At 46.3% G+C, this 27,898-nt stretch overlaps 1 protein-coding gene across 3 annotated transcripts in view; it reads left to right on the top strand.

Moving 5' to 3' along the window:
- The window catches only part of pald1a (phosphatase domain containing paladin 1a), a gene marked incomplete at its 3' end in the record, with an annotated part of 78,386 nt that overhangs the window by 4,033 nt on the left and 46,455 nt on the right, over window positions 1-27,898 (top strand). Inside the window, 1 exon segment of one of the 3 annotated variants that reach the window (XM_042315486.1) lies at window positions 11,976-12,376. 3 annotated transcript variants of the gene reach the window in all.

Genomic DNA, 27,898 nt, shown 5'->3' with positions numbered 1-27,898 from the left:
CTCTTAGGCCTACAGCTCGATGGTGGTTATACAAGGCTGCTATACAAAGGCTACTAATGATAATGACGTTACTTATTATTATAATGACCATAATAGTAATAATAACAATAAGAAGGAGATGGGGTGGCAGGTAGCCTAGTGGTTAGAGTGTTGGACTAGTAACCAAAAGGTTGCAGGATCGAATCCCCCGAACTGACAAGGTAAAAATCTGTCATTCTGCCCCTGAACAAGGCTGTGCCTAGTTAAATAAAATAACAGGTGCTGTTTGATTACAATATTATTTGTCTGCTTGTTTGGAACAGTGTAAACAATATTAAATACATTCAGAGACAGGCCTCTATAATGGATCAGTCCACTGAGACAGGCCTCTATAATGGATCAGTCCACTGAGACAGGCCTCTATAATGGATCAGTCCACTGAGACAGGCCTCTATAATGGATCAGTCCACTGAGACAGGCCTCTATAATGGATCAGTCCACTGAGACAGACCTCTATAATGGATCAGTCCACTGAGACAGACCTCTATAATGGATCAGTCCACTGAGATAGACCTCTATAATGGATCAGTCCACTGAGACAGGCCTCTATAATGGATCAGTCCACTGAGACAGGCCTCTATAATGGATCAGTCCATAATGGATCAGTCCACCGAGACAGGCCTCTATAATGGATCAGTCCACTGAGACAGGCCTAATGGATCAGTCCACTGAGACAGGCCTCCAGTCCACTGAGACAGGCCTCTATAATGGATCAGTCCACTGAGACAGGCCTCTATAATGGATCAGTCCACTGAGACAGGCCTCTATAATGGATCAGTCCACTGAGACAGGCCTCTATAATGGATCAGTCCACTGAGACAGGCCTCTATAATGGATCAGTCCACCGAGACAGGCCTCTATAATGGATCAGTCCACTGAGACAGGCCTCTATAATGGATCAGTCCACTGAGACAGGCCTCTATAATGGATCAGTCCACCGAGACAGGCCTCTATAATGGATCAGTCCACCGAGACAGGCCTCTATAATGGATCAGTCCACTGAGACAGGCCTCTATAATTGGGGTCAGCCCTAATATCTTTAATTATTTAGTTACCATTCCTCAGCCATTCTGGAATAATGTTTTTTTATGTCCAAGCCAAGGTAGTGCAATGGTTATTTCTGCCACTGGGTGGCGCAACATTAACTTTGAGTGGATGACTAGAGTGTTTTTAAAAATGTTCTAGCCTACATTATCTGACATACTTACAACATATATTTCCAACTTCTTTGTCTCAGGGGACGTTACACTAGAGACATCCTGCCAGTTTGTTCTGGCTCGCCCGCCCTCTCTATTCTCTTTTTTAGATGTTTTTTTCTTCCTGTTTCTATTCTCTGCTTATTGTCTGTCCCCCATCTATTCCAGAGCAGCTCTGCTCTATTCTCTCCTAATAAATCAAATACTGTGTTATGTGTATTGATCTTCTGCTCTACTTTGAGGCTGTGAAGAGGAACCTTGTTCTCTGTCAGTCTTCTCCCTGTCTGGAACTCTTTTATTTACATTCTTGTCTGGAGAAGGGGTCTTTGCATAGTTCTGTCTAGGTTGTAGACAGAGTACACTATAAACACAGGTGTCAGTACAGTGCCACTGGGGAGAATGAACTGAGAGTTGCTGTGTGGAAAAGGAAGGAGAGATGGAAGGAGGGATTCATTGTGTTAAATTATAGAAGGATGTTGGATATGGGTTAGGGTTAGAAGGATATTGGCCAGGGCAGGATGTCGGGAAGTTGGAACTTAGATAGGGGACATTACCCTGATCCTTCTGGTTCTGACTGGTAAAACAGCTCCGTGGAGAGAATGTTGCTCTGTTCCGCCGTGGAACATGAGCTGTGACGGTTCTCTCACTTCTGCTCTGCTCCTTAGCTCTTCTGTAGAGAGAGGAATATCGGAGGCAGGACAGTCTTGGTTTGACATGTTGGCCTCAGTGTACCGAGTCCACTTTCCATGAGAGCTGCAGAGCTTAATGACGACAGTCATTGTAATTACTGAAGGACTGTAACAACATGCTAATAATGGTGGTTAATGTAATGACAGTGTTACTACACACTAGGGCAGGGTGGTTAATGACAGTCTTACTACACACTAGGGCAGGGCGGTTAATGACAGTGTTACTACACACTAGGGCATGGTGGTTAATGACAGTGTTACTACACACTAGGGCAGGGTGGTTAATGACTTACTATACACTAGGGCAGGGTGGTTAATTACAATGTTACTACACACTAGGGCAGGGTGGTTAATGACAGTGTTACACTAGGGCAGGGTGGTTAATGACAGTGTTACTACACACTAGGGCAGGGTGGTTAATGACAGTGTTACTACACACTAGGGCAGGGTGGTTAATGACAGTGTTACTACACACTAGGGCAGGGTGGTTAATGACAGTGTTACTACACACTAGGGCAGGGTGGTTAATGACAGTGTTACTACACACTAGGGCAGGGTTAATGACAGTGTTACTACACACTAGGGCAGGGTGGTTAATGACTTACTACACACTAGGGCAGAGTGGTTAATGACTTTACTACACACTAGGGCAGGGTGGTTAATGACTTACTACACACTAGGGCAGAGTGGTTAATGACTTACTACACACTAGGGCAGGGTGGTTAATGACAGTGTTACTACACACTAGGGCAGGGTGGTTAATGACAGTGTTACTTACACACTAGGGCAGGGTGGTTAATGACAGTGTTACTACACACTAGGGCAGGGTGGTTAATGACAGTGTTACTACACACTAGGGCAGGGTGGTTAATGACAGTGTTACTACACACTAGGGCAGGGTGGTTAATGACAGTGTTACTACACACTAGGGCAGGGTGGTTAATGACAGTGTTACTACACACTAGGGCAGGGTGGTTAATGACAGTGTTACTACACACTAGGGCAGGGTGGTTAATGACAGTGTTACTACACACTAGGGCAGGGTGGTTAATGACAGTGTTACTACACACTAGGGCAGGGTGGTTAATGACAGTGTACTACACACTAGGGCAGGGTGGTTAATGACAGTGTTACTACACACTAGGGCAGGGTGGTTAATGACTTACTACACACTGGCAGGGTGGTTAATGACTTACTACACACTAGGGCAGGGTGGTTAATGACTTTACTACACACTAGGGCAGGGTGGTTAATGACAGTGTTACTACACACTAGGGCAGGGTGGTTAATGACAGTGTTACTACACACTAGGGCAGGGTGGTTAATGACTGTTACTACACACTAGGGCAGGGTGGTTAATGACTTACTACACACTAGGGCAGGGTGGTTAATGACAGTGTTACTACACACTAGGGCAGGGTGGTTAATGACAGTGTTACTACACACTAGGGCAGGGTGGTTAATGACAGTGTTACTACACACTAGGGCAGGGTGGTTAATGACTTACTACACACTAGGGCAGGGTGGTTAATGACTTACTACACACTAGGGCAGGGTGGTTAATGACTTACTACACACTAGGGCAGGGTGGTTAATGACAGTGTTACTACACACTAGGGCAGGCAGGGTGGTTAATGACAGTGTTACTACACACTAGGGCAGGGTGGTTAATGACAGTGTTACTACACACTAGGGCAGGGTGGTTAATGACAGTGTTACTACACACTAGGGCAGGGTGGTTAATGACAGTGTTACTACACACTAGGGCAGGGTGGTTAATGACAGTGTTACTACACACTAGGGCAGGGTGGTTAATGACAGTGTTACTACACACTAGGGCAGGGTGGTTAATGACAGTGTTACTACACACTAGGGCAGGGTGGTTAATGACAGTGTTACTACACACTAGGGCAGGGTGGTTAATGACAGTGTTACTACACACTAGGGCAGGGTGGTTAATGACTTACTACACACTAGGGCAGGGTGGTTAATGACTTACTACACACTAGGGCAGGGTGGTTAATGACTTACTACACACTAGGGCAGGGTGGTTAATGACTTACTACACACTAGGGCAGGGTGGTTAATGACTTACTACACACTAGGGCAGGGTGGTTAATGACTTACTACACACTAGGGCAGGGTGGTTAATGACTTACTACACACTAGGGCAGGGTGGTTAATGACTTACTACACACTAGGGCAGGGTGGTTAATGACTTACTACACACTAGGGCAGGGTGGTTAATGACTTACTACACACTAGGGCAGGGTGGTTAATGACTTACTACACACTAGGGCAGGGTGGTTAATGACAGTGTTACTACACACTAGGGCAGGGTGGTTAATGACTTACTACACACTAGGGCAGGGTGGTTAATGACTTACTACACACTAGGGCAGGGTGGTTAATGACTTACTACACACTAGGGCAGGGTGGTTAATGACTACACACTAGGGCAGGGTGGTTAATGACTTACTACACACTAGGGCAGGGTGGTTAATGACTTACTACACACTAGGGCAGGGTGGTTAATGACTTACTACACACTAGGGCAGGGTGGTTAATGACTGTTACTACACACTAGGGCAGGGTGGTTAATGACTTACTACACACTAGGGCAGGGTGGTTAATGACTTACTACACACTAGGGCAGGGTGGTTAATGACTTACTACACACTAGGGCAGGGTGGTTAATGACAGTGTTACTACACACTAGGGCAGGGTGGTTAATGACAGTGTTACTACACACTAGGGCAGGGTGGTTAATGACAGTGTTACTACACACTAGGGCAGGGTGGTTAATGACTTACTACACACTAGGGCAGAGTGGTTAATTGTTGTTTTAAGAGAACATGGACAACCAAACTATGTGATCGTCTATTTCAGGAAACAGATGTGTAAAATGGATCTGGAAACGTTTAGAGTCTTATTGCCATTGTCTCACTGACAGTTAGAACCCATGATGATGTGTTTAAAACAGACGAGGAAACATTTCAGTCTGAAGGAGGTACGCTTTGAATTCATAAACAAAAAAAAATCAGAATGAATCAAAGGGCCAGTCTACATTGATCATGACATTATCAAATGCTTCTCCCACTGCTTTTGCAGCTTTTAAATTAAATACTCAGTCTCAGTATTCATCCTCTGCAAGATATGTCAGTTCACATTCTCCAGAAAGACGTTGTTTCTCATTCATGATGATATTGCAATAATTTCTTGAACATCAGAGCCTTGGTCTGTAGCCTCCAGCATCAGAGCCTTGGTCTGTAGCCTCCAGCATCAGAGCCTTGGCCTGTAGCCTCCAGCATCAGAGCCTTGGTCTGTAGCCTCCATCAGAGCCTTGGTCTATAGCCTCCAGCAGCAGAGCCTTGGCCTGTAGCCTCCAGCATCAGAGCCTTGGTCTGCAGACTCCAGCATCAGAGCCTTGGTCTATAGCCTCCAGCAGCAGAGCCTTCGCCTGTAGCCTCCAGCAGCAGAGCCTTGGCCTGTAGCCTCCAGCAGCAGAGCCTTGGCCTGTAGCCTCCAGCATCAGAGCCTTGGTCTGTAGCCTCCAGCATCAGAGCCTTGTTCTGGAGCCTCCAGCAGCAGAGCCTTGTTCTGGAGCCTCCAGCAGCAGAGCCTTGGTCTGTAGCCTCCAGCATCAGAGCCTTGGTCTGTAGCCTCCAGCATCAGAGCCTTGGTCTGTAGCCTCCAGCAGCAGAGCCTTGGTCTGTAGCCTCCAGCAGCAGAGCCTTGTTCTGGAGCCTCCAGCAGCAGAGCCTTGTTCTGGAGCCTCCAGCAGCAGAGCCTTGTTCTGGAGCCTCCAGCAGCAGAGCCTTGGTCTGTAGCCTCCAGCATCAGAGCCTTGGTCTGTAGCCTCCAGCATCAGAGCCTTGGTCTGGAGCCTCCAGCATCAGAGCCTTGTTCTGGAGCCTCCAGCAGCAGAGCCTTGTTCTGGGGCCTCCAGCAGCAGAGCCTTGTTCTGGGGCCTCCAGCAGCAGAGCCTTGTTCTGGGGCCTCCAGCAGCAGAGCCTTGTTCTGGGGCCTCCAGCAGCAGAGCCTTGTTCTGGGGCCTCCAGCAGCAGAGCCTTGTTCTGGGGCCTCCAGCAGCAGAGCCTTGGTCTGTGGCCTCCAGCATCAGAGCCTTGGTCTGTGGCCTCCAGCATCAGAGCCTTGGTCTGTAGCCTCCAGCATCAGAGCCTTGGTCTGTAGCCTCCAGCAGCAGAGCCTTGTTCTGGAGCCTCCAGCAGCAGAGCCTTGTTCTGGAGCCTCCAGCAGCAGAGCCTTGTTCTGGAGCCTCCAGCAGCAGAGCCTTGTTCTGGAGCCTCCAGCAGCAGAGCCTTGTTCTGGAGCCTCCAGCAGCAGAGCCTTGTTCTGGAGCCTCCAGCAGCAGAGCCTTGGTCTGGAGCCTCCAGCAGCAGAGCCTTGGTCTGGAGCCTCCAGCACCAGAGCCTTGGTCTGGAGCCTCCAGCACCAGAGCCTTGGTCTGGAGCCTCCAGCACCAGAGCCTTGGTCTGGAGCCTCCAGCACCAGAGCCTTGGTCTGGAGCCTCCAGCACCAGAGCCTTGGTCTGGAGCCTCCAGCATCAGAGCCTTGGTCTGGAGCCTCCAGCATCAGAGCCTTGGTCTGGAGCCTCCAGCATCAGAGCCTTGTTCTGGGGCCTCCAGCAGCAGAGCCTTGTTCTGGAGCCTCCAGCAGCAGAGCCTTGTTCTGGGGCCTCCAGCAGCAGAGCCTTGTTCTGGGGCCTCCAGCAGCAGAGCCTTGTTCTGGGGCCTCCAGCAGCAGAGCCTTGTTCTGGGGCCTCCAGCAGCAGAGCCTTGTTCTGGAGCCTCCAGCAGCAGAGCCTTGTTCTGGAGCCTCCAGCAGCAGAGCCTTGTTCTGGAGCCTCCAGCAGCAGAGCCTTGTTCTGGAGCCTCCAGCAGCAGAGCCTTGTTCTGGAGCCTCCAGCAGCAGAGCCTTGGCCTGGAGCCTCCAGCAGCAGAGCCTTGGCCTGGAGCCTCCAGCAGCAGAGCCTTGGCCTGGAGCCTCCAGCAGCAGAGCCTTGGCCTGGAGCCTCCAGCAGCAGAGCCTTGGCCTGGAGCCTCCAGCAGCAGATCCTTGGCCTGGAGCCTCCAGCAGCAGAGCCTTGGTCTGGAGCCTCCAGCATCAGAGCCTTGTTCTGGAGCCTCCAGCAGCAGAGCCTTGTTCTGGGGCCTCCAGCAGCAGAGCCTTGTTCTGGTGCCTCCAGCAGCAGAGCCTTGTTCTGGGGCCTCCAGCAGCAGAGCCTTGTTCTGGGGCCTCCAGCAGCAGAGCCTTGTTCTGGGGCCTCCAGCAGCAGAGCCTTGTTCTGTGGCCTCCAGCAGCAGAGCCTTGGTCTGTGGCCTCCAGCATCAGAGCCTTGGTCTGTGGCCTCCAGCATCAGATCCTTGGTCTGTAGCCTCCAGCAGCAGAGCCTTGGTCTTTAGCCTCCAGCAGCAGAGCCTTGTTCTGGAGCCTCCAGCAGCAGAGCCTTGTTCTGGAGCCTCCAGCAGCAGAGCCTTGTTCTGGAGCCTCCAGCAGCAGAGCCTTGGTCTGGAGCCTCCAGCAGCAGAGCCTTGGTCTGGAGCCTCCAGCACCAGAGCCTTGGTCTGGAGCCTCCAGCACCAGAGCCTTGGTCTGGAGCCTCCAGCACCAGAGCCTTGGTCTGGAGCCTCCAGCATCAGAGCCTTGGTCTGGAGCCTCCAGCATCAGAGCCTTGGTCTGGAGCCTCCAGCATCAGAGCCTTGGTCTGGAGCCTCCAGCATCAGAGCCTTGGTCTGCAGCCTCCTGCATCAGAGCCTTGTTCTGGAGCCTCCAGCAGCAGAGCCTTGTTCTGGAGCCTCCAGCAGCAGAGCCTTGTTCTGGAGCCTCCAGCAGCAGAGCCTTGTTCTGGAGCCTCCAGCAGCAGAGCCTTGTTCTGGGGCCTCCAGCATCAGAGCCTTGGTCTGGAGCCTCCAGCATCAGAGCCTTGGTCTGTAGTCTCCAGCATCAGAGCCTTGTTCTGGAGCCTCCAGCAGTAGTAGGAAGAAGGAATCAGTGAAACAGTACAGCAGCACTCAATGTAATGTTCATATCATGACGGAAACACTCAACAGTAAACACTCCTGTACTCACCCATGACTGCGTGACCTTGCACTACTCCAACACCATCATTACGTTTGCAGACGACACAACGGTGGTAAGCCTGATCACCGACAACAAGGAGACAGCCTATAGGGAGGAGGTCAGAGACCTGGCAGTGTGGTGCCAGGACAACAACCTCTCCCTCAATGTGATCAAGACAAAAGAGATGATTGTGGACTACAGGAAATGGAGGGCCGAGCAAGCCCCCATTCACATCGACGGGCCTATAGTGGAGCAAGTTGAATGCTTCAAGTTCCTCGTTGTCCAAATCACTAAGGACCTATCATGGTCCAAACACACCAACACAGTCGTGAAGAGGGGACGACAAAGCCTCTTACCCCTCAGGAGGCTGAAAAGATTTGGTATGGGACCACAGATCCTCAAAAAGTTAATTTTACAATTACTTCAACTAAGGGCTGTGTGGTATACCGTATTTGACTATATACTGGTATTTATGAACGGACTGGTTTGGGTTTTTACTTTACCTTCTATAACGGTATTTGAATGTTTGGTTTGTTAAATGTGATACGCCGTTGTGTTACGTCCATTTTTATAGTTTACTCCGCTACTTGAGTCATCCCTCACCTCTCTCTCTCTCTCCACGCCCCTTTCCACACAGACTAAGCCCCGCCCCCTGTCACTCATTTGTTGTCGCTTGACCGCGAGACACTTTCGTTCAGTCTGCATGGTCAATGCAGCACATGCAACAATGTTGATGACCACGATGTTGTTTCCACTTTGATCTTAATATAAATCCACAAGATTTATATAATTACAATATTAGTTTGTGTTTCTTACATCTGCAAACAGCTAGTTTGTATTTTCTTGGCAAGTTATGCTAAATCGTGTTAGCCACTAATGCGAATCGCTATTTAGCTGGCTAGCTAACATCTTTTAAATCAAAGAGGGATAGATGAAGCATGAATATGTTGGCTATATATGAATAAAGATTTAATGAAGCCAAAGATTATAGGGTCCCCTAGGAAACACTGAACATCACTTTGGTTCCTACCCTGTCACACTAACTCGTCCATGGCGTTTCCATTTATTGTCATGTCAAACAAAACTGTATTCAAAGTGCCCACTATTATTTATATTCTAACTATAGAATTATAATAAACATTCTATTTCCACGATTCCAAAAGTTCACCCGACTGTTTTGATCTAAATCGTAATTGTAACATTTGGTTAAAAATAAGGCCTAGCATTTTTCTCCATATCGTGGCAGTGTGGAAATGATCTCAAATGAGTGCAGGAAATGCAGAAATTGATGGAAATGCAGGAAATAATTTGAGGTTGAAGTTGAATTGAACAGTATAAACCAATCAGAATGGAGAAAAGACCCATTGAAATCATTTAGAATATGTGTGTTGCCACCCTAGGGTCACGCCCTACTCATAAAGCAAATGTAGGACTTTTATTAATCAAAAACATAAAATACAGTCACACTGTCTAAAATGTGAAAATCACCATATGATATTTTGTCCATATCGCCCAGCCCTACTTCAACTACCTCGTACCTCTGCACATTGACTCTGTACCGGTACTCCTTGTATATAGTCTCATTATTATAATACTACAGGGGTACTGGTACTCCTTGTATATAGTCTCATTATTATAATACCACAGGGGTACTGGTACTCCTTGTATATAGTCTCATTATTATAATACTACAGGGGTACTGGTACTCCTTGTATATAGTCTCATTATTATAATACCTGGTACATATAGTCTCATTATTATAATACTACAGGGGTACTGGTACTCCTTGTATATAGTCTCATTATTATAATACTACAGGGGTACTGGTACTCCTTGTATATAGTCTCATTATTATAATACCACAGGGGTACTGGTACTCCTTGTATATAGTCTCATTATTATAATACTACAGGGGTACTGGTACTCCTTGTATATAGTCTCATTATTATAATACTACAGGGGTACTGGTACTCCTTGTATATAGTCTCATTATTATAATACCACAGGGGTACTGGTACTCCTTGTGTATATAGTCTCATTATTATAATACTACAGGGGTACTGGTACTCCTTGTGTATATAGTCTCATTATTATAATACTACAGGGGTACTGGTACTCCTTGTATATAGTCTCATTATTGTTATTTTATTGTGTTACTATTTACTATTATTATGTTTTGCAAATTTCTCTTCTTTTGCTTTTTAACTCTGATTTGTTGGGAAAGGGCTTGTCAGAGCTCTTGATTGAGCACTTCCTGCTCCTCTACCTCAGTGCTGTGTGTGTGTGTGTGTGTGTGTGTGTGTGTGTGAGAGGACTAGAGATGACACAATGTGTTACTACTACCACCACATCCTCCAGTCAGACACACAGCCCTGTGTATACAGCTCAACCTGTAGTAGATGTTACTACTACCACTACATCCTCCAGTCAGACACACAGCCCTGTGTATACAGCTCAACCTGTAGTAGATGTTACTACTAGCACCACATCCTCCAGTCAGACACACAGACACACAGCCCTGTGTATACAGCTCAACCTGTAGTAGATGTTACTACTACCACTACATCCTCCAGTCAGACACACCTCCCTGTGTATACAGCTCAACCTGTAGCAGATGTTCTTAGCCAGCTGTTCCTATTATCTCAGCTGGAAGTCTATTTGCCCTCTGAGATGAAATGACATCATACGTTAATTGCTAATGAATGAAGTAATTAGTACGTGGCACTACATTACGCGATAGCAACAACGTGCTGGTTACCTCTCAGCTGGGTGCTGTGATTACCCATCTCCCTAGGGTGCTGTGATTACCCATCTCCCTAGGGTGCTGTGATTACCCATCTCCCTAGGGTGCTGTGATTACCCATCTCCCTAGGGTGCTGTGATTACCCATCTCCCTCGGGTGCTGTGATTACCCATCTCCCTAGGGTGCTGTGATTACCCATCTCCCTAGGGTGCTGTGATTACCCATCTCCCTAGGGTGCTGTGATTACCCATCTCCCTAGGGTGCTGTGATTACCCATCTGTGCTGTCTGTCTGCTGTGTCTCTGTGCTGTGTCTCTCTGTGCTGTCTGTCTGTGCTGTGTCTCTGTGCTGTGTCTCTCTGTGCTGTCTGTCTGTGCTGTCTGTCTGTTCTGTGCTGTCTCTCTGTGCTGTGTCTCTGTGCTGTCTCTCTGTGCTGTCTGTTTGCTGTCTGGCTGTGCTGTGCTGTGCTGTCTCTCTGTGCTGTGTCTCTCTGTGCTGTGTCTCTGTGCTGTCTCTCTGTGCTGTCTGTTTGCTGTCTGTCTGTGCTGTGCTGTCTCTCTGTGCTGTCTCTCTGTGCTGTCTCTGTGCTGTCTCTGTGCTGTCTCTCTGTGCTGTGTCTCTGTGCTGTCTCTCTGTGCTGTCTGTCTCTCTGTGCTGTCTCTCTCTGCTGTGTCTCTGGGCTGTCTGTCTCTCTGTTCTGTGTCTATGTGCTGTCTCTGTGCTGTCTCTCTGTGCTGTCTCTCTGTGCTGTCTGTCTGTGCTGTCTGTCTCTCTGTGCTGTGTCTCTGTGCTGTCTGTCTGTGCTGTCTCTCCGTGCTGTGTCTCTGTGCTGTCTCTGTGCTGTGTCTCCGTGCTGTGTCTCTGTGCTGTCTCTCTGTGCTGTCTCTCTGTGCTGTCTCTCTGTGCTGTCTCTCTGTGCTGTCTGTGTCTCTGTGCTGTCTGTCTCTCTGTGCTGTCTGTCTCTCTGTGCTGTCTGTGCTGTCTGTCTCTCTGTGCTGTCTGTGCTGTCTGTCTCTCTGTGCTGTGTCTCTGTGCTGTCTCTCTGTGATGTCTGTTTGTCGTCGTGTAGAAGGCATGCTGTTTCCAGGAGCCCAAGCTGGTGATTTAGATGGTGAACCGGCTGATGAGTAGTAAGGCACTCAGGGTCCTCCCCCACATCCTCTTCAAATGCATGCGCACACAAACACACACACCCTGTCACCAATCTGTCTGTTCCTGAGCTGTGTGTCGTTCTTTAGTCGTTGCGACTCGTGTGTGTGTGTGTGTGTGTGTGTGTGTGTGTGTCTCTCTCTCTCTGTGGTGAGTTAGCTGTCTGTCTGCCTGCCGCTCCTCTCCACTGCATCCTGACTGACTGAAGAGCTCTGTCATTGACTCATCCCGTTCTTTATAAGGAGGTGTTAATGATGAGCAAACGCTTCACATAATACTGGAACCAGCCAGCCTGAACAGACTAGACCTTAACAGACAGACACAGTCAACCACCGGACTGAAGCCAGCCTCGACAACCACAGAGAGCAGAGCAGAGGGGACTGTAAGAATGTCAGTCTGACGGAGACATAGACTGTTGTCCTGTTTTTATTCTCAATCTTCAAGACTTCCACCCCCTGGATGGTGTGCAGGACACAGGTACTACAAGGCTTTTATTCTCTGTTTCTCAGTACAGTACTACAGGGACACAGGTACTGCAAGGCTTTTATTCTCTGTTTCTCAGTACAGTACTACAGGGACACAGGTACTGCAAGGCTTTTATTCTCTGTTTCTCAGTACAGTACTACAGGGACACAGGTACTACAAGGCTTTTATTCTCTGTTTCTCAGTACAGTACTACAGGGACACAGGTACTGCAAGGCTTTTATTCTCTGTTTCTCAGTACAGTACTACAGGGACACAGGTACTACAAGGCTTTTATACTCTGTGTCTCTTGGGCTAACAGTACAGTACGACAAAGCTTTTATTCTCTGTGTCCCTTGGGTTAACAGTACAGTACTACAAGGCTTTTATTCTCTGTGTCTCTTAGGTTAACAGTACAGTACTACAAGGCATTTATTCTCTGTGTCTCTTGGGTTAACAGTACAGTACTACAAGGCTTTTATTCTCTGTGTCTCTTGGGTTAACAGTACAGTACTACAAGGCTTTTATTCTCTGTTTCTCAGTACAGTACTACAGGGACACAGGTACTACAAGGCTTTTATACTCTGTGTCTCTTGGGCTAACAGTACAGTACTACAAAGCTTTTATTCTCTGTGTCCCTTGGGTTAACAGTACAGTACTACAAGGCTTTTATTCTCTGTGTCTCTTGGGTAAACAGTACAGTACTACAAGGCTTTTATTCTCTGTGTCTCTTAGGTTAACAGTACAGTACTACAAGGCTTTTATTCTCTGTGTCTCTTGGGTTAACAGTACAGTACTACAAGGCTTTTATTCTCTGTGTCTCTTGGGTTAACAGTACAGTACTACAAGGCTTTTATAATCTGTTCCTCAGTACAGTACTACAAGGCTTTTATTATCTGTGTCTCTTGGGTTAACAGTAGAGTACTACAAGGCTTTTATTATCTGTTTCTCAGTACAGTACTACAGGGTTAACAGTACAGTACTACAAGGCTTTTATTCTCTGTGTCTCTTGGGTTAACAGTACAGTACTACAAGGCTTTTGTTCTCTGTGTCTCTTGGGTTAACAGTACAGTACTACAAGGCTTTTATAATCTGTTTCTCAGTACAGTACTACTTCAGGGAGAAACGATGCACCTTCAGAGGGATCATTGTGACAGGTCTTTCTGAGCATGTTGCAGAAATGCTCCCGTGTCTGTCCCTGTCAACAACCTGTGAATGACCTGTAGGGAGATCCCGTGCTACACCATGTGGAAGGGTGTCTCGTCTGATGCTTGTCCTTCCAGACGGCAGAATGTCATGTTGGCGTACCCCACATTGCACAATGTCATATGCATGATTACCATGCCTTGGTTATTTGTAAATGTATGCATACTGAAGCTACACACTTAAAGTATGGAAACCCTCCCACCTGTGTTTTTAGAATGAAGGACGACCTGCTGTACACAACGTTAGTGCAGTGACTAGCCAGTCACCTGAACCCAGCGTGGGCCTCGATACTAGTGGGGTCGTGGAACACAATGAGGAGTGGTGGTTACTGGTGGATAGTTAGTCTCTGTTCTCCCTATGTCCTGCTGATCTGGGATCATTACATCACCAACTATCTTTAGGTAGTCCTCCTTACTCCTGAGAATGCAGTGCATGCTGGGAGAACATACCAAGTTGACAATAACTCCTGTCAAGTTGTCTCTCAAATGTTTTGTTTATTCAATCTTTTATTTCACATTTTTTATTTAACCTTTTTTATTTCACCTTTTTATTTCACCTTTTTATTTAACTAGGCAGGTCAGTTAAGAACAAATTCTTAGCTACAATGACGACCTACCAAAAGGCAAAAGGCCTCCTCCTGCCGGGGACGGGGGCCTAGGATTAAAAATACAAAGAAATGAAATAAAAATATAGGACAAGACACGCATCACGACAAGAAATGATGTGAAAGTCAATGATGTATAGTAAAGATGTATAACAAGGCATTGCGAGTGTAGTGAGGCCGTTCGGCTGGTCTGGTGTTTACATGGGCAGGACGTTGTAAACTGACTTGACCTTCTTAATAGCCTGCTGAGGGGAGAAACAAGGTGGTATTGGGTTGAACGGAAAGCATTTGAGAGGCGATTCTGCAGATTTGGTTTTTAGCTCCTCGTTCTGACATGGAATGTTGTCCGATGTCCTCGCGGTGCTAACAGCACAGTGTTGCCAGCAACATTCTCCGGGGTTGCAGAAAACATCCAGGCCACACTACTTCATCCTTGAAATCATAGGGGGATATGAAATTACCATCTTGAAATAAAGTAAATTACACAGAACTGGTTCAAAAATAGATTTACCGTTCCCCCTTTTAAACACTCTCTGCTTTAACTGACGAGCGTCTGTGTCATCATTCCCTATTCCCTATATAGTGCACTACTTTAGACCAGAGCCCTGTGCTACCCTATTCCCTATATAGTGCACTACTTTAGACCAGAGCCCTGTGCTACCCTATTCCCTATATAGTGCACTACTTTAGACCAGAGCCCTGTGCTACCCTATTCCCTATATAGTGCACTACTTTAGACCAGAGCCCTGTGCTACCCTATTCCCTATATAGTGCACTACTTTAGACCAGAACCCTGTGCTACCCTATTCCCTATATAGTGCACTACTTTAGACCAGAGCCCTGTGCTACCCTATTCCCTATATAGTGCACTACTTTAGACCAGAGCCCTGTGCTACCCTATTCCCTATATAGTGCACTACTTTAGACCAGAGCCCTGTGCTACCCTATTCCCTATATAGTGCACTACTTTAGACCAGAGCCCTGTGCTACCCTATTCCCTATATAGTGCACTACTTTAGACCAGAGCCCTGTGCTACCCTATTCCCTATATAGTACACTACTTTAGACCAGAGCCCTGTGCTACCCTATTCCCTATATAGTGCACTACTTTAGACCAGAGCCCTGTGCTACCCTATTCCCTATATAGTGCACTACTTTAGACCAGAGCCCTGTGCTACCCTATTCCCTATATAGTGCACTACTTTAGACCAGAGCCCTGTGCTACCCTATTCCCTATATAGTGCACTACTTTAGACCAGAGAATTAGTCATGCGTGCATACATGTTTTAACGTAAGGGGTGGTCCCGGGAATCGAACCAGTTATCCTGGCGTTGCGAAAGAGCCATGCTCTACCAGCTGAGCTACAGAGGACCACGTGTTCCTAGAAGAGGGCAGTGTGGTCAAAACATGGCACTCTGTCTTCTTAAACATCATTTAGGGGCTTATGGTCCTGGAGGCCTGTTATTAGGGTGCCAGGTAGCCGGTCTATAGGTTACAGCCTTCTGATTGGCTCCAGGGGTGCTGTACTATGACTGACCCTGTAAAACAACACATTACACTGCACCTATCATACTACTATGACTGACCCTGTAAAACAACACCTATCATACTACTATGATTGACCCTGTAAAACAACACCTATCATACTACTATGACTGACCCTGTAAAACAACACCTATCATACTACTATGATTGACCCTGTAAAACAACACCTATCATACCACTATGACTGACCCTGTAAAACAACACCTATCATACTACTATGATTGACCCTGTAAAACAACACCTATCATACCACTATGACTGACCCTGTAAAACAACACCTATCATACTACTATGACTGACCCTGTAAAACAACACCTATCATACTACTATGACTGACCCTGTAAAACAACACCTATCACACTACTATGGCTGAACACCTATCATACTACTATGACTGACCCTGTAAAACAACACCTATCATACTACTATGACTGACCCTGTAAAACAACACCTATCATACTACTATGACTGACCCTGTAAAACAACACCTATCACTACTACTACTACTGACTGACCCTGTAAAACAACACCTATCATACCTACTATGACTGACCCTGTAAAACAACACCTATCTACTACTGACTAACACCTGACTGACCCTGTAAAACAACACCTATCATACTACTATGACTGACCCTGTAAAACAACACCTATGACATACTACTACACTGACCCTGAAAACAACACCTATCATACTACTATGACTGACCCTGTAAAACAACACCTATCATACTACTATGACTGACCCTGTAAAACAACACCTATTATAGACTATGACTGACCCTGTAAAACAACACCTATCAGTGTAAACTATGTATTGACCCTGTAAAGTGTACAGTATTACAACACCTATCATACTACTATGACTGACCCTGTAAAACAACACCTATCATACTACTATGTCTGACCCTGTAAAACAACACCTATCATACTACTATGACTGACCCTGTAAAACAACACCTATCATACTACTATGACTGACCCTGTAAAACAACACCTATCATACTACTACTGACTGTGACCCTGTAGTAACAACACCTACTCAGTAGTACTATGACTGACCCTGTAAATACAACACTATTTCACTGCATAGTATACCAGATATCTACTGTACTCTAGCTCAGTAGTATACCAGATATCTACTGTACTGTAGCTCAGTAGTATACAGTGTATGTGACGATGTCAAAGTAGTATACATATCTACTGTAAAGTAGTATACCGTATGATATCTACTGTACTGTAGCTCAGTAGTATACCAGATATACTTTAAAGACAACTCAGTGTAAAGTGTACACTGTATTTAAACAGAAAGACACTGTACAGTGTAAACCGTGTACTGTACTGTCACTCAGTAGTATAAATATCAGAAAGTAGTATACCACATATCTACTGTAAAGTGTATACCAGTATTAATTTTCCCTCAGTAAACATAATGGACATGTACTGTCACCAGTTTATACTACATTGCTATCATTTATTGGACAGTAGGATTTTCACGTTTTAAAGCTACTGTACTCTAGCTCAGTAGTATACCATATGGGATAGCTACTGTACTGTCACTCAGTAGTATACCAGATATCTACTGTACTCTACTCAGTAGTATACCAGATATCTACTGTACTGTCACTCAGTAGTATACCAGATATCTACTACTGTACTGTAGTATACAGATATCTACTGTACTCTAGCTCAGTAGTATACCATATGGGATAGCTACTGTACTGTCACTCAGTAGTATACCAGATATCTACTGTACTCTAGCTCAGTAGTATACCGTATGGGATAGCTACTGTACTGTCACTCAGTAGTATACCGGATGTCACTCAGTAGTATACCAGATATCTACTGTACTGTCACTCAGTAGTATACCAGATATCTACTGTACTGTCACTCAGTAGTATACCAGATATCTACTGTACTGTCACTCAGTAGTATACCAGATATCTACTGTACTGTGTCACTCAGTAGTATACCAGATATCTACTGTACTGTCACTCAGTAGTATACCAGATATCTACTGTACTGTCACTCAGTAGTATACCAGATATCTACTGTACTGTCACTCAGTAGATATCTACCTGTCAGATATCTATCTACTGTACTGTCACTCAGTAGTATACCAGATATCTACTCAGTACTGTCACTCAGTAGTATACCAGATATCTACTGTACTGTCACTCAGTAGTATACCAGATATCTACTGTACTGTCACTCAGTAGTATACCAGATATCTACTGTACTGTCACTCAGTAGTATACCAGATATCTACTGTACTGTCACTCAGTAGTATACCAGATATCTACTGTACTGTCAGATATCTACAGTCAGTATACCAGATATCTACTGTACTGTCACTCAGTAGTATACCAGATATCTACTGTACTGTCACTCAGTAGTATACCAGATATCTACTGTACTGTCACTCAGTAGTATACCAGATATCTACTGTACTGTCACTCAGTAGTATACCAGATATCTACTGTACTGTCACTCAGTAGTATACTGGATGTCACTCAGTAGTATACCAGATATCTACTGTACTGTCACTCAGTAGTATACCAGATATCTACTGTACTGTCACTCAGTAGTATACCAGATATCTACTGTACTGTCACTCAGTAGTATACCAGATATCTACTGTACTGTCACTCAGTAGTATACCAGATATCTACTGTACTGTCACTCAGTAGTATACCAGATATCTACTGTACTGTCACTCAGTAGTATACCAGATATCTACTGTACTGTCACTCAGTAGTATACCAGATATCTACTCTACTGTCACTCAGTAGTATACCAGATATCTACTGTACTAGTATACAGATATCTACAGTAGTATACCAGATATCTACTGTACTGTCACTCAGTAGTATACCAGATATCTACTGTACTGTCACTCAGTAGTATACCAGATATCTACTGTACTGTCACTCAGTAGTATACCAGATATCTACTGTACTGTCACTCAGTAGTATACCAGATATCTACTACTGTCACTCAGTAGTATACCAGATATCTACTGTACTGTCACTCAGTAGTATACCAGATATCTACTGTACTCACTGTAGTATACCAGATATCTTACTGTCACTTGTATGGTGGTCACTCAGTAGTATACCAGATATTGACTGTACTGTCACTCAGTAGTATACCAGATATCTACTGTATTTTACTGTCACTCAGTAGTATACAGAGACATCTGTCACTCAGTAGTATACCTTGTGGGTAGATATTTCTTACTTTCTTTACTTTCTACTTACTTTCACTGTAGTGGAAGCCTATTCACTGATAATTCTTAACTTGTATGGTGGTGAGTTGACTGTATTTTTCAGAGACATCTGTACCTTGTGGGTAGGAAGCGAAGGGCCTGTACCTTGTGGGTAGGAAGCGAAGGGCCTGTACCTTGTGGGTAGGAAGCGAAGGGCCTGTACCTTGTGGGTAGGAAGCGAAGGGCCTGTACCTTGTGGGTAGGAAGCGAAGGGCTTTCATTCACAAACCTTATTGCAAAATAATGGGTGCAGCAACAAACATCGTTCTTGTGCACAAACTGTTGTCCTCGTGTCTTCCTCTTTCAACAGTTGTTTTCTGATAAACATCTCAGTCAGAAGACATTGACTTTTTAAAAAAACTAAAAAACATTGGGTGCATTTTGGATATTTTAATCTTCAACCATTGCACAATATGCTGATTTCTTCATGGGAACTCAACTGTTGAAGAGGAAATGTTGAAACGAAAATAAAAACAATTTGTGTTAGAGGAAGCGCTGAGCTAATTTCCGTGGCAACGCCGGCTGTGATATTGGACCAATGTCCTGTGGAGTTCCACTTCTCTGTGACCCTGACCTCTGTGATGAAAGACAATCTGATGCAGCATGTAAAGCAGCCCTTCACAGTCTATACCACCGTTCAAAAGTTTGGGGTCACTTAGAAATGTCCTTGTTTTTGAAAGAAAAGCACATTTTTCTAATGGATGAAAAATGAGGACATTTCTCAGTGACCCCAAACTTTTGAACGGTAGTATAGACTGTGAAGGGCTGCTTCACATGCTGCATAAATAACATCAAATTGATCAGAAATACAGTGTGGACATTGACAACATTAACAATGACTATTGTATAATTTTTTTCAATGGATATCTACATAGGCGTACAGAGGCCCATTATCAGCAACCATCACTCCTGTGTTCCAATGGTATGTTGTGTTAGCTCATTTCCTCTTTATCATTGTAAAAGGCTAATTGATCATTAGAAAACACTTTTGCAATTATGTTAGCACAGCTGGAAACTGTTTAAAGAAGCAATAAAACTGGCCTTTAGACTAGTTGAGTATCTGGAGCATCAGCATTTGTGGGTTCGATTACAGGCTCAAAATGGCCAGAAACACAAAGAACTTTCTTCGAAAACTCGTCAATCTATTCTTGTTCTGAGAAATGAAGGCTATTCCATGTGAGAAATTGCCAAGAGACTGAAGATCTCATACAACGCTGTGTACCACTCCCTTCACAGAATGTGTACTACTCCCTGGCAGAACGCCAGCATCACTCTGTTAGTTCACCTCATCAGGGGACCAACTTACTTTTCTTTATCCCAAATGGCAGTCATATTAAACCATGATATACATGTATATTTACACAGATACAATATATAAAATAGACAAGATAGTAAGATGAGAGAACACATGATCATGTATTTTATTACCAAAACATAGGACACACCTAGCTTTTCTAGTCCTGTCTGTTAGACTGTCACTGTCTGTTCCTCTCTCATTGTCAGACTAAGTGAATGTCCTCCATGGAAATCATCAATGTCCATGAACTTCTGATCCTCTAGCTAGCATTATGTTCCGGAGAGAGAGAGAGACCCCCTCACACCTCCCGTGCTGTGAATAAGGAGCTCTCTGCAGGCCTCCTCTCTGTATCCTTCCTCTTATTAACCGGCTGAGGCCACCACACCAGGCTCCTGACAGATGTATCCTGAAGCAGCTGCACGCTCCTTCCTGTCTCTGTCTGTCTGTCTGTCTGTCTCTGTCTGTCTGTCTGTCTGTCTGTCTGTCTGTCTGTCTCTGTCTGTCTGTCTGTCTGTCTGTCTGTCTCTGTCTTTCTCTCTGTCTCTGTCTTTCTCTCTGTCTCTGTCTTTCTCTCTGTCTCTGTCTTTCTCTGTCTTTCTCTCTCTCTTTCTCTCTGTCTCTGTCTTTCTGTCTCTCTTTCTCTCTGTCTCTCTTTCTCTCTGTCTCTGTCTTTCTCTCTGTCTCTGTCTTTCTCTCTGTCTCTGTCTTTCTCTGTCTTTCTCTCTGTCTCTGTCTTTCTCTGTCTTTCTCTCTGTCTCTGTCTTTCTCTCTGTCTCTGTCTTTCTCTGTCTTTCTCTGTCTCTGTCTCTCTGTCTCTGTCTTTCTCTCTGTCTTTCTCTCTCTCTCTTTCTCTGTCTCTGTCTCTTCTCTGTCTCTCTCTGTCTCTCTCTTTTTCTCTCTGTCTCTGTCTTTCTCTCTGTCTCTGTCTTTCTCTGTCTTTCTCTCTCTCTGTCTTTCTCTCTGTCTCTGTCTTTCTCTCTGTCTCTGTCTTTCTCTCTGTCTCTGTCTTTCTCTGTCTTTCTCTCTGTCTCTCTCTGTCTCTGTCTTTCTCTCTGTCTTTCTCTCTCTCTTTCACTGTCTGTCTGTCTCTCTCTTTCTCTGTCTGTTTGTCTGTCTCTCATTTAGAACCCTTTTGTCTGCATGAAGGAGCTTCTAGAGCAAAGTTGGGACACTGGTGGAATTTAAATAGGCTGGTCCCCCACTTTGAAAGGGACCAATGCTGGCTGTCAGGTGGGTGGAAGGGAGGGTGGAAGGGAGGGAGAGTGGAAGGGAGTGAGCTCTGGTGGAAGGGAGGGAGGGCTGGTGTTGAGGGTGTATGTTGAGGGAGGGAACCCCTCCACAGTTCTCCTTTTCTATGGTCTGAGAGTGTTTCAGTGTTCCATGGCCTTCAGACCATGTTGGCATGGCATGCTGGCTGGCTGGTTGGCTGGCACTGATGTTTAAATGGGAGTACTTCTGAATGTGGTCTGCCATGGCTGTAATTAGTGCCCTGTCTGTATTCTACATGAGCACTTCTTTAGCTTTAGGTGGGAAGGCTGCTGGGGGCCACAAGGGAAAGAGCCTCAGCAGCTGATTCAGAAGTACACAGCTGATTCAGAAGTACACAGCTGATTCAGAAGTAGGCAAAAATCCGCTTAACTTCTGGAGAAAATATAATTCAGCATCAACATAATAAATAATTTAGCTAGGAAGCCATAAACGTCTACGGTATGGCAGGCCTCTCTCTCTCAATATATATATATATATATATATATGTCTCTCTCTCTCTCTCTCTGTCTCTCTCTCTCTCATATATATATTGTGTCTCTCTCTCTCTCTCTGTATATATATATTGTGTCTCTCTCTCTCTCTCTCTCTCTCATATATATATTGTGTCTCTCTCTCTCTCTCATATATATATTGTGTCTCTCTCTCTCTCTCTCTCATATATATATTGTGTTCTCTCTCTCTCTCTCATATATATATTGTGTCTCTCTCTCTCTCTCTCTATATATATTGTGTCTCTCTCTCTCTCTCTCTCTATATATATATTGTCTCTCTCTCTCTCTGTCTCTCTCATATATATATTGTGTCTCTCTCTCTCTCTCTCTCATATATATATTGTGTCTCTCTCTCTCTCTCTCTCTCTCTCTCTCATATATATATTGTGTCTCTCTCTCTCTCTCTCTCTCTGTCTCTCTCATATATATATTGTGTCTCTCTCTCTCTCTCTCTCTCTCTCTCTCTCATATATATATTGTGTCTCTCTCTCTCTCTCTCTCTCTTATATATATATTGTCTCTCTCTCTCTCTCTGTCTCTCTCATATATATATATATTGTGTCTCTCTCTCTCTCTCTGTCTCTCTCATATATATATATATATATGTGTCTCTCTCTCTCTGTCTCTCTCATATATATATATATTGTGTCTCTCTCTCTCTCTCTCTGGCTCTCTCATATATATATATATATATGTGTCTCTCTATCTCTTTCTCAGGAAATGTCAATGAAAGGAGACTCAAAGGAATGAATGAAACCATTTTGCCATGCCGTTGCTTACACGGTCACATGGTCTTAATCAAATTGAGAATCATGTTAGAATGCTTGCTTTATCACTGCAGTGTTTTATTGCCTTTCATGTAATGGGCTATACCCTATACCCTGGTCTATACCCTGTTCTATACCCTGGTCTATACCCTATACCCTGGTCTATACACTAGACCCTGGTCTATACCCTGGTCTATACCCTATACCCTGGTCTATACCCTATACCCTGGTCTACACCCTGGTCTATACCCTGTACCCTGGCCTGTACCCTGGCCTATACCCTATACCCTGGTCTATACCCTATACCCTGGTCTATACCCTAGACCCTGGTCTATACGCTAGACCCTGGCCTATACCCTGGTCTATACCCTGGTCTATACCCTATACCATGGTCTATACCCTATACCCTGGTCTATACCCTGGTCTATACCCTATACCCTGGTCTATACACTAGACCCTGGCCTATACCCTGGTCTATACCCTATACCCTGGTCTATACACTAGACCCTGGCCTATACCCTGGTCTATACCCTATACCCTATACCCTATACCCTGGCCTGTACCCTGGCCTATACCCTAGACCCTGGTCTATACCCTGGTCTATACCCTATACCCTGGTCTATACCCTGGGCTATACCCTATACCCTGGTCTATACCCTGGCCTATACCCTGTACTCTGGCCTGTACCCTGGCCTGTACCCTGATCTATACCCTAGACCCTGGCCTGTACCCTAGATCCTGGCCTATACCCTGTACCCTGGCCTGTACCCTGGCCTATACCCTGATCTATACATTAGACCCTGGCCTATACCCTAGACCCTGGCCTATACCTTAAACCCTGGCCTATACCCTTTACCACAGCCCATACCCTAGACCCTGGCCTCTGGCCTATACCCTGTACCCTGGCCTGTACCCAGATCTATACCCTGGACCCTGGTCTATACCTTAGACCCTGGCCTATACCCTGGACCCTGGCCTATACCCTGGTCTATACCCTGGCCCATACCCTTATCTATACCCTAGACCCTGGCCTATACCCTGATCTATAGCCTATACCCTGGTCTATACCCTATACCCTGGTCTATACCCTAGACCCTGGCCTATACCCTGGTCTATACCCTATACCCTGGCCTATACCCTGGTCTATACCCTATACCCTGGCCTATACCCTGGTCTATACCCTGTACCCTGGCCTATATGTTAGACCCTGGCCTATACCCTAGACCTGGCCTATACCCTGACCTATACCTTAGACCCTGGCCTCTACCCTTTACCACAGCCCATACCCTGGCCTATACCCTGATCTATACGTTAGACCCCGGCCTATACCCTAGACCCTGGCCTATACCCTGATCTATACCCTGGACCCTGGCCTATACCCTGGTCTATACCCTGGCCCATACCCTGATCTATACCCTAGACCCTGGCCTATACCCTGATCTATACCCTATACCCTGGCCTATACCCTGGTCTATACCCTAGACCCTGGCCTATACACTGGTCTATACCCTTTACCCTGATCTGTACCCTGGTATATACCCTGGTCTATACCCTAGACCCTGGCCTAAAGCCTATACCCTGGCTTATACCATGGTCTATACCTTATACCCTGCCATATACCATTATCTATACCCTGGTTTATACCCTATACCCTGGTCTATACCCTGGTCTATACCCTATACCGTGGCCTATACCTTGGTCTATACCCTATACCCTGGCCTACACCTTGGACTATACCCAACACCTTGGACTATACCCTGGTCTATACCCTATACTCTGGCCTCTACCCTGGCCTGTACAGAACAAGGAGATCTGATGATCGGATTCCCTTAAAGTCACAGTGGTTACACAGTTTGCTTGATATCCCATGTGCAACCAAGGCCAAAGTGTGTGTGTTTGTTTGTTTCTTTGAGGTTTAATGTAATGGCATGCTCATAAGGCTTCATAGGGCTCATAGGGCTCTTGTCAAAAGTAGTGTACTAGGGATTAGGATGCCATTTGGTCTGCTTCCTGTCTGCTCCTGGCACTGTGTTTCCTGTCTGCTCCTGGCGCTGTGTTTCCTGTCTGCTCCTGGCGCTGTGTTTCCTGTCTGCTCCTGGCGCTGTGCTTCCTGTCTGCTCCTGGCGCTGTGCTTCCTGTCCTAGCTCTGTCCCTATTCCCTTCGTAGTGTAATGGCACCCTATTCCCTTCGTAGTGTAATGGCACCCTATTCCCTTCGTAGTGTAATGGCACCCTATTCCCTTTGTAGTGTAGTGGCACCCTATTCCCTTCATAGTGTAATGGCACCCTATTCCCTTTGTAGTGTAGTGGCACCCTATTCCCTTCATAGTGTAGTGGCTATCCTTCATAGTGTAGTGGCACCCTATTCCCTTCATAGTGTAGTGGCACCCTATTCCCTTCATAGTGTAGTGGCACCCTATTCCCTTCATAGTGTAGTGGCACCCTATTCCCTTCATAGTGTAGTGGCACCCTATTCCCTTCATAGTGTAATGGCACCCTATTCCCTTCGTAGTGGGCACCCTATTCCTTCATAGTGTAGTGGCACCCTTTCCCTTCAGTGTAGTGGCACCCTATTCCCTTCATAGTGTAATGGCACCCTATTCCCTTCGTAGTGTAATGGCACCCTATTCCTTCGTGTAATGGCACCCTATTCCCTTCGTAGTGTAATGGCACCCTATTCCCTTCGTAGTGTAATGGCACCCTATTCCCTTCGTAGTGTAATGGCACCCTATTCCCTTCGTAGTGTAATGGCACCCTATTCCCTTCGTAGTGTAATGGCACCCTATTCCCTTCGTAGTGTAATGGCACCCTATTCCCTTCGTAGTGTAATGGCACCCTATTCCCTTCGTAGTGTAATGGCACCCTATTCCCTTCGTAGTGTAGTGGCACCCTATTCCCTTCTTAGTGTAATGGCACCCTATTCTCTTCGTAGTGTAATGGCACCCTATTCCCTTCGTAGTGTAATGGCACCCTATTCCCTTCGTAGTGTAATGGCACCCTATTCCCTTCGTAGTGTAATGGCACCCTATTCCCTTCGTAGTGTAATGGCACCCCTGCCGGCCCCACCAGCCATCTGGCAGTCAGATGTACTGGCCCTCAAGGGAACAGACAGGCAGGACAGTTCTCTCACTTCTACCCTACACAAAGAGGACAGAAAGAAGTAGATAACCAACGCTGTTGGACTGGGGCAATAAGCACACTAGCTGATGCCAGAGCCATGTAAAGGGCATTCAAGTGTCGGACTGTGTAAGCTCTAAGGGGTGGTTCCCTCTGACTGTAGGTGGAAGGAGCTTGGGACCCAGAGGGAAGGGATTTTTTGGGGGGATGCAATTCACAATTTGGAACATGGCGGACAACAAGTCACAGCAGAGGAGGGGATGGAGTCTCTGACCAACGTGGAGTCTCTGACCAACGTGGAGTCTCTGACCAACGTGGAGTCTCTGACCAACGTGGAGTCTCTGACCAACGTGGAGTCTCTGACCAGTGTGGAGACTTTGACCACCTTTCACCTACTAAGACAGACGTAATAAGTTTTAGCTTCAGACAGCGGTGATTAGGAGACTAGTGGAGTGTTGTTGGGACAGTCAGACAGCGGTGATTAGGAGACTAGTGGAGTGTTGTTGGGACAGTCAGACAGCGGTGATTAGGAGACTAGTGGAGTGTTGTTGGGACAGTCAGACAGCGGTGATTAGGAGACTAGTGGAGTGTTGTTGGGACAGTCAGACAGCGGTGATTAGGAGACTAGTGGAGTGTTGTTGGGACAGTCAGACAGCGGTGATTAGGAGACTAGTGGAGTGTTGTTGGGACAGTCAGACAGCGGTGATTAGGAGACTAGTGGAGACAGTCAGACAGCGGTGATTAGGAGACTAGTGGTGTTGTTGGGACAGTCAGACAGCAGTGATTAGGAGACTAGTGGAGTTGTTGGGACAGTCAGACAGGTTGATTAGGAGACTAGTGGAGTGTTGTTGGGACAGTCAGACAGCGGTGATTAGGAGACTAGTGGAGTGTTGTTGGGACAGTCAGACAGCGGTGATTAGGAGACTAGTGGTGTTGTTGGGACAGTCAGACAGCAGTGATTAGGAGACTAGTGGAGTTGTTGGGACAGTCAGACAGGTTGAATTAGGAGACTAGTGGAGTTGTTGGGACAGTCAGACAGGTTGAATTAGGAGACTAGTGGAGTGTTGTTGGGACAGTCAGACAGCGGTGATTAGGAGAGGAGGAAGGCTCTGGCAGCGCTGGACAGGCGAGGCGCACTGTAGGCCTGATGCGTGGTGCTGGCACTGGTGGTACTGGGCCGAGGACACGCACAGGAAGCCTGGTGCGGGCAGCTGCCACCGGAGGGCTGGTGCATGGAGCTCTTGAGCACCGAGCCTGCCCAACTTTACCTGGTTGAATGCTCCCGGTCGCCCTGCCAGTGCGGCGAGGTGGAATAGCCCGCACTGGGCTATGCAGGCGAACCGTGGACACCGTGCGCAAGGTTGGTGCCATGTAAGCCGGCCCAAGGAGACGCACTGGAGACCAGATGTGTAGAGCCGGCTTCATGACACTTGGCTCGAAGCTCACTCTAGCCCGGCCGATACGAGGAGCTGGTATGTACCGCACCGGGCTATGCACCCGCACTGGAGACACCGTGCGCTCCACAGCATAACACGGTGCCTGCCCGGTCTCTCCAGCCCCCCGGTAAGCACAGGAAGTTGGTGCAGGTCTCCTATCTGGCTTCGCCATACTCACTGTGTGCCCCCCACCAAGACATTTGGGGCTGACTCTCGGGCTTCCATCTGCGTCGCCGTGCTGCCTCCACATACCAGCGCCTCTCCGCCTTCGCCGCCTCCAGCTCTTCTTTGGGACGGCGATATTCTCCTGGCTGTGCCCAGGGTCCTTTACCATCCAATATCTCCTCCCATGTCCAGAAATCTGGATTTCGCTGCTCCTGCCTGTCACCACGCTGCTTGGTCCTGTTGTGGTGGGTGATTCTGTAATGGTTTTCTTCTGTCGAAAGAGAGGCGGACCAAAACGCAGCGTGGTAAGTGATAAAAATCTTAAATAAAGATGAAAAATATAAACAATATACAAAACATAAAACGTGAAAA

Source organism: Oncorhynchus tshawytscha, unplaced genomic scaffold (genome assembly GCF_018296145.1).
Source record: "Oncorhynchus tshawytscha isolate Ot180627B unplaced genomic scaffold, Otsh_v2.0 Un_contig_1110_pilon_pilon, whole genome shotgun sequence".
NCBI classification, from domain to species: Eukaryota; Metazoa; Chordata; class Actinopteri; order Salmoniformes; family Salmonidae; genus Oncorhynchus; species Oncorhynchus tshawytscha.
Note: the sequence above shows the minus strand (reverse complement) of the source record. Positions and strands in the feature narration are given on the sequence as shown.